General features: G+C 39.2%; 1 pseudogene; it reads left to right on the forward strand.

Moving 5' to 3' along the window:
* The first annotated feature begins 7,077 nt into the window (after positions 1-7,077).
* On the forward strand, positions 7,078-7,168 carry LOC150058862 (U6 spliceosomal RNA; annotated as a pseudogene).
* The last annotated feature ends 1,254 nt before the right edge of the window (positions 7,169-8,422 follow it).

The following is an 8,422-nucleotide window of genomic DNA, read 5'->3' on the forward strand; positions in this document are numbered from 1 at the left end:
TGAGAAGAGCAGATACAAACTAGAGAGAGAAGTTAGGAGTCTATACCCTTCCAAGGACAAATGTCCAGATGGGCTCATGGTGTTAGCTAGCTCATTTGTGGACTGGGGTAGGGAATGTCAAAGCAACAATTCCACATAGAGAATTTCTAAACGGTTGAATTTCTTGTAAATGTCTCCCCAACTGGAATACATATGTAGTATAGTAAGAGAAAGAAGCATTGAATTGGAGCACTCACACTTGCTACATTAGCTAATTAGTTTTTAGGAACTCAAAGCAATCCAAAATGGCATGTACCACGATGGTATGGAAGTGTCCAGCTTTTCTCTGTGAGTCAAGAATTTCGGGGTGGAGTAAGGAACAAGGGACAGTGAGGAAGAACAAGGAAGAATGGAGAATAATTGAGAGTGCAATGAGGCCTTCCTGCCTGCTTGTCACCTTGTTGCAGATTTTGTCTTTTTGCAGCAGAAATATAAGCAACTGGGAGATTTTTTGGTAGAATTTAGTTTTTCTCCTCTTGTGTATATTGAAATATAATTGCGTTTTACAGAATAATTTCTTATCCATTCCTTCTGGTGAAAAGTGACTTGAAATAGAGCTTGAGACTATTCTAGTACTCTGTTCTTATACATTTTGTGAAGAATAACCTCCAATTTAGAACTTTCTGAGGCACAGATGTTATTGTAAAGTAAAGGAAAACTAATTTTATCACTAAAGTTTTTAGGTTCTAGAAAAATCAGACTGTAAATGGGGCTGGTGGTTGAGAACAAAGTCTCCTTGGTGTGTGGCTGAAGATCAGTAATCCTGTGTACAGAAACTGCAAACCAGAGTCCCCCGAGGTGGGAATGAAAGAATGGTGAGGGGCAGGGCATGACAGTGTCATTCCAAGGCAACATTCATATTTCCTGCTTCCTGGGTGCTATTAGTTTTGAAGAATAGAGGAACCATGGTACCAGGATTTTTAAACATTTCATGATGAAGACACTGGTGTCATGTGATAATGAAGCAGGTATAATTTCTGTGCTGCTTCTGTCCAGTCTTTACACGAACAACAGACCATCAGTGAATAAGGGTCTGCTTGTCCTCTACAGTGGAAGACAAAGAGTGGTGTGCTAGGGGGCATGGTAGCATGAGTACCAATTCTGGTACCATAATTTACCATGCTTTCTTGACATGTTTTATTCTGATACCATGAACATTATTATTATTATTATTACTTTATTACTTTCTGGGACTTGAATTTAGGGCCTGGGCACTGTCCCTTAGCTTATTATTATTATTACTATTTTATTTTTTGGTCAAGACTGGTGATCTACCACTTGAGCATCAGCTTCATTTCTGGCATTTTAGTATTTTATTGAAGATCAGTCTCATGGACTTTCCTGCCTGGGCTAACTTCATACCATCGTTCATAGATCTTAGCCTCCTGAATAACTATAATTACAAGCATGTGTCACCAGTGCCTACCCATTTATTGAGGTTTTTTTTTTGCCAGTCCTGGGCTTGAGCTCAGGGCCTGAGCGCTGTCCTTGGACTTTCTCAAGGCCAGAGCTCTACCACTTGAGCCTTAGCACCACTTCCGGCTTTTTTGTATGTATATAGTACCAAGGAATTGAACCCGGGTCTTTGTGCATGCTAGGCAAGCACTTTAACCACAAGGCCAAACTCCTGGCCCTATTGAGTTTTTTTTTTAAAGATGTATATTATATTGTATTTTCAGCAGTCATGTAGATTTTGTATTAATTCATAACTAGCAAGAGTACTCTTGTGCCACTTAATTCTATAATTGTTTATTCCAAGGAAGCATTATTTTCTTGTTGATCCTGTATTTCCTGAGAAAAGCATAATAGGTTGGTTTGCCTGTTCTTAAATTGGTAGTGAAAGTCTTCATTTATTTTTTTGGAATTTAAAAAATTATCTTTAAGTAATTGTACAAAGGAATTACCATTCAACAAAGCAGTTTGGGAATGCAGTGTATCTTGATTAATATCACCCCTTCCAACATTCTCACCCAAGTGTTCATGTTTTAACCCATAGCAAAATAAATTTTGGGTTGGAAAACTAAAATTTAAGAGAAAAAAGGCAGCTGTGGCTATGAGTTTTAAACCCTATCAAGGGCAATTTGCTTCCATGTTAATGTATCTTTGGGCTTCTTAATATATAGGTAGAATTTAAGAGACTTAGACTCTCTTGAACTCCAAGTGAAATAGTCATATTTATGATATTAGGTTGATGACAAATACATGTGCATTTCTAAAATCTTAGTTATGGAGCTGGTAACAATGGCTCTGTCAACTGGAACATATCCTCCAGCTTTTTGTGAAAACTGCAGAGGTTTACTCTTAACCCATCCTGGATGGACCTTCCTTTTCTTCACTGTTCTGCTGCACCAGTTATTTCTGAATGTTTGTGCTTGGTCATTTCACTCCCATTGTGTGGGATTGAAAGGGATATGGTAGAAGAAAGACATACTGCTTGCCTAGATAAAATTGTTAAAATCCAGGGTGAGAATGTACATATTTGTTTCACATAAATTTTAGATGATTTAACCCAGAGGAAGAATATGATGTCCACTTCATAGATGGCAAAAGGTTATGGAGTATGTACCAACTCTTCATCCTTGTTTTGGGAATTTTCTTCATATGTGTAGTGTGTTCATAAACCTGGAATGAAAATAATGTAAACAATTAAATGTATTGGATCTTTATTAAGATTTTGAAGTCCTACGTTCACTTGTCACTAAACTATTGTCACCAATAATACTCTTTTTTTTTTTTTTTTTGCCAGTCCTGGGCTTGAGCTCAGGGCCTGAGCACTGTCCTTGGACTTTCTCAAGGCTAGAGCTCTACCACTTGAGCCTCAGCACCACTTCTGGCTTTTTTCTATGCATGTGGTACCAAGGAATCGAACCTGGGTCTTCGTGCATGCTAGGCAAGCACTCAACCACTAGGCCAAACTCCCGGCCCCATATTACTCATTTTTTAAGCAAGATTCTCAGATCATTCACAGAGAATTCTTAAGAGTGTAAATTTGCCTGTCTCCTCAACTTTACCCTTTACTAAGAAGTCCAAAGACATTTTACCTTGTGGGGTTTAGGACCTATACAAGGCTTTTTTCCTTGATAAATAATAAAAGAAAAAACCTCCATAAAACTTAGTAATAACTAAGCAAACTTAATTAACAAGGACTATATTTAAGAACTAGAACAAGCAGAAATAGCATGAGAAAAATAATATAAAGGTAAATTTCTTCAGAGTAATAAAACTCAAAATATGAGGAAGATAAATGAAGTAGTTAAAGATGAGAAAACTAAATGAGAGAATCAGAAAATAAAAAGGACAAAAACAATCAAAATAGAAATGTAGAATGTTTACCTAGTCAAGTTGTTTAAGCGTTGTGTGTTATCATCATCTCAGGTTATATGGGAGTATATTTATTTTTCAGTTTGCTTTTTTGTATTATATGACTTTTCAATAATGACCTTACAATGTATGTGTAACAAAATATTAAGAAAAGCTATGCCCCCAAAACCATAAAATCAAAGTAGATGCTAAAAAGCGTTATAAGAGAGGGAAACAAAGCAGAGAATAATTAGTGTTCCACACAGCACAAAACAGAAATTAAAAGAATAAGGAAAAGAGTAAAAAACACGTAAACATCTATGATAAATTTTCTATAAAATTTTCTTACAAAATTTAAGAGACAATAAAAAATTCCCTAAGGAATTCTTAAAAATTTTTGTTAGGGTCTAGAGGTTCCCATGCTTTTCCTTGGATAGGAAGATCAAGAGCAAAAAGCAAGGGCCTAGCTTTTCTTGCTTACCTTATAACAAATATCCTGGCTGACATGCTGGAGCCAGCCGGCAGTGAATGGGGATTCCTGACTTAGGGCATAGGTACTTGGAAAAGAAGAAGAAGACAAGAAAAAGGTGGGGTCGGGAGGACTACAGTCCAAATCAGCTGCCCAGGAAGGCTGAGAGCTTAAGACTGTAGCCTCATTTATTTCTTTGTTCCAATCTTAAATACTTATCTGAAAACCAGGAAACTGCCAGGTGTTGCATTCCTACAAAACAGCAATCAAGTAAACAAGAAGGGATTAACATAGCCCAAAGTCATGCTAATAGCTTATTTCTTTGTGTACACAGCTGTGCCTGTCCAAGGTCCCTCTGACTCCACTCTCGGTCCCCAACACTGATAGTCTCCACTAAAAGTGTCCAGCAAGTGGTGTAGAGTCAAATTTCTCTCATTCGACACACATACAGTAAAACAGTCATAGCTTCTGAAAAGGTGACACTTGTGCATTTTTCTGTCATTCTTCATACTCTTCAGAGTTTTCATCTCTTCACTTAAGAGCTTCTGCAACTGTTGAGGCAAACCTTGAATGGACATATTCCAATGGGTAGAAGAAAGAAGACTAGAGGGCAAGTATCTGTTGGGCATCACCTCTAGCTTAGGCATTTAAAAGAAAAATGGAGTTAACCAGACCCACCTACCATAACTTTTGGAAGACCTTGATTGTACTATCAGAGGGTTATGACTTAGCCTATTCATATAACCCTGAGATGCACATACGTGTTCTACCTTGCATACCCTTGAGGCCATAATTGGCCAGATGCCCTTTTTTTCTATGGTGCTGCTGCTGCTGCTGTCGAATCTGTGGATAGAGAGATTGAAAATAAAGCATGACTGCTATTCCTATCATCCTTCTATTTTCTTTCATTTGCCTGAATCCTGCTTCAATCTTCCTGGAACAGAGAATTTACACTGCATTATTTTACTGGGGAAACTACTGTGCTCCTCTCCTCAACCCCTCCTCGGCCTTAACCAAGCCTGATGAAATATTTTAATGCCAATTTTGAGGCCCACTAATTGGAGGTGAAGGCAGGTGATATAATCTGCTCAAGATTACATTAGAACTAGAAGCTCTAAATTCTTGAATCATTTTTTTAATAGCATGCCTGCTGAGAAAGCAAGATGTAGGCACAACTATCCACACTTCTTTCTAGAGTAAGGAGAAGGCCAGTGAAGATGGAGGTTGTTACTGAAGTCCAGTCAAGGTGTTGACAGCAGAACAAATCGGCCTGGGAGTCCTGATTAGCATGAGAGTGGGGCTGAGATACCCAAAGGCTCAGCTATCCCCCTTCCAATGAGGAGGAAGGCATTCACCTTGGGAAAATAGCATAGAAACTTGGAGCCAGGTTGCCAGGGGTTTTCAGATGATGGTCTTCAGGTCAGCATCAATGTGAACTTATTAGAAATGCAAAGTATTAGCTCTTTTTTAATTGCTGCTACAAATAACTGAGAGAAACAACTTAATGGGAACTACTTAGACTTTGGCTCATGGTTATGGTCCATGGTTGGCTGGCTCCAATGGTTCAGTGCCATTGGCTATCATGGCAGTGGGAGTGTTCGGTGGAGGACTTACCTCAGGGCATCCAGGAAACAGTGAGACAGGAAGAGACCAGAGACCAAAGCCAAGGCCTCTGTAGCCTACTTCCTTCAGCCAGACCCCACATTCTTCCACTTTCTAATAATGTCATCAAATTATGACTCTGTGGATGAGTCAATCCCTTGATGAAGTCAGAGTGTTTGTGATCTAATCACTCCTCAGTTATTAGATTTACCAGGTGGGAATTGATCAACATGGGAGGCTTTCGGTTGACATTTCAGATCCCAAACCATAACAGGCATCATCCTGGCCTAAAGAGTCAGTCTCTGTGAATAAGATACAGCAAACGGGACAATCTTGGCGGGTTCCTAAACTGTATGTAGGCTCCAAAAATAAAAAAAAAAGGAAGAAAGCAAGAAAGAAAGAAAGAAAGAAAGAAAGAAAGAAAGAAAGAAAGAAAGAAAGAAAGAAGAAAGAAAGGAAAGAAAATTCTCCACCTTGCAGGACTGTGAAGATTATAGAAAAATGTATGTGTAACACTTTTCATGGTGTCAAGTACAGATTAAAACTATTTTCTGAATCTAACTTGGACATTATTTTGATTTCTAGCATCAGTCTTCACTGTGGCCACATCTGGGCAACTTTGGAAGAAGCTATGACTTTAGTCTTTGTACAGAATAGCTCCTTTATATTTAAACACTTTACATTTCCTACCTCCCCACACCCCCATTGGGTTTGGGAATCCATCAATCAGCTTCCGTAAGCCACATAAAACATTGTGGGTCTATATCTTAACTATTTCTGCATTCTAGAGGCAGGCAAGCTTCTCTCTTTTTCTCCTGCCTTGTGTTCAGAGGCATATGAGTTGCTGGGAATGGGGATTCTTTCTTGGCTAAATTGAACATGATTAAGACAAGAAGAAGCTGGTAAACAGCATCACGTCATGGATACTGACTTTATTGAAGGGCTGAGGAGACTGCAACCTGGGAGATGTGTTTTAGAGAGATAGAGAAGTCAGGGCTCATGCCCTAGGCTCCATAATTTGCCTTTTACTTTCCTGCATTTTCATATTTGAGCCTGAAAAAAGAAGAGAACCAAAACAATCAGCGGCAGATGTCCTTGGGAATCTTTATGGCCCATGGATTCAGTTAGCATGCAAATTGTCATCCTAGGGCGATCCAGGGAACTGCTGCCCAAAACATCAGGCTTGCTCTGCAAAGTAGATAGATGACATGATTAAAATGTCTGGATTCAATCATGTGTTTAATTACAACCCCTTTTTTATCTCAACTGCAATGACTGGTAGCTATTACGACACAGTATTGAAAACGCCTATGATGCATAGTGGCACTTGGAAGGCTGTTAGGTGGTCTGTGTTTGATCAAAATGATCAAAGCTCTTTGTCATGGAGAGCTCCTTCTCCTTGTCCCTCATCTGATCCACTTTGACAAACAAAATATGATGTACAGGAGACAGTTTATGCGACTTTCATTCTTATGCGGGGACATAATTTTTGCACCATCACTTCCTCTGGAAACACAGAAGCTCATCAACATTTACAGACACAGAGTGACTAACGTTCTTCCCCAGCTGTCTACAAGGCATGGCTCAGACTTCGGCTTTAATTTGCTCTCATAGATTCAAACACGTTCACATTTTATTATTGGTATGACCATAAAAAAGATGGAAAAATGCTCACTTCGGCAGCACATATACTAAAATTGAAATGATACAGAGATTAGTGTGGCCTCTGTGCAAGTTCATGAAGTGTTTCATATTTTTTTTTTTTGCCAGTCCTGGGCTTGAGCTCAGGGCCTGAACACTGTCCTTGGACTTTCTCAAGACTAGAGGTCTACCACTTGAGCCTCAGCACCACTTCTGGCTTTTTTCTATGTATGTGGTACTGAGGAATCGAACCCGGGTCTTCATGCATGCTAGGCAAGCACTTTAACCACTAGGCCAAATTCCCGGCCCGTGTTTCATATTTTTAAACCATTCTCATGGGAAAGATGAGGACCTTTATCAACCAAACTGCTAAGCAAATATTTCTTGGATGGTACCTGGTGGAAGGACTAATCAGGCACCTCTGACTACTTCTCCCCGTTAAAGCAGGAAGTAGCTCCAGAAGAAACAACCTCTGTCCAAACTCCTGCTCTGGTACTCCTGATATTATTATTATTATTAGTTTTCTTTTGAGTTTATTTTATTTTTAATATATTTTTGATTGTAATGAATAGAAGGGTTACATTATATTTGCCAGAGAGAAGGTGCATTACTTAACAATCATTGATTGCTACCCCTTCTCATGTTTTTGTCCCCATTTCCCTCCCCCACCCCTTCTCATCTTGTTTTCCCCCTTCCCTATCCTATTTCAAATAAACAAATAAATATATATACAATATATCATATAACAAGGTAAGATACTGTAACAATATGAGATAACTAAGGGACAGCAAAAGACATGAGAAATAACATAGTACATTAAGATCAACACTCACACCTTACAGGGCTCTTGTTTCTATATCTTGGAGGTTCTTTCATTTAGCCTCATCCTGTATGGCCTTATGTATCTAGATTTTGCCCTATTGTAAACCTCTGCTAGGAGAGTCCAAGGTTTATACTAATTATGACAAATGAGGGAAACCACTGAGCCTATGTTCCTTTGAGTCTGGCTTACTTCACTTAATATGATTTTTTTCTAAGTCTTTCCATTTCCTTACAAATGGGGGGATGCTGTTCTTTTTGATGGCAGCATAGAATTCCATTGTGTATAAATACCACATCTTGTTGACCCCTGGTCATTATTAAACAACAAATTCAGGAATGTTAGTTACATTCAGCCATATAGGGTCCTCAGCCCCTCCTCTTCCATTTCCCTCAGAGAAACTTGTAACTCCCCTGCCCTGGAAGAGTAGGCTCACCTCCTCCCATCTAGTCCCCCCTTCCATCTAGCTAGCTGCCTCTCTATCTCCCACCCGCCCAGAGGCACAGACACCATTCCTCTATCCCCTCTCACCCTCTTCTGGGGACTACACG

The sequence above is a fragment of the Megascapheus bottae genome, chromosome 9, assembly GCF_031878675.1.
Source record: "Megascapheus bottae isolate mThoBot1 chromosome 9, mThoBot2.hap1, whole genome shotgun sequence".
Classification (NCBI taxonomy): Eukaryota; Metazoa; Chordata; class Mammalia; order Rodentia; family Geomyidae; genus Megascapheus; species Megascapheus bottae.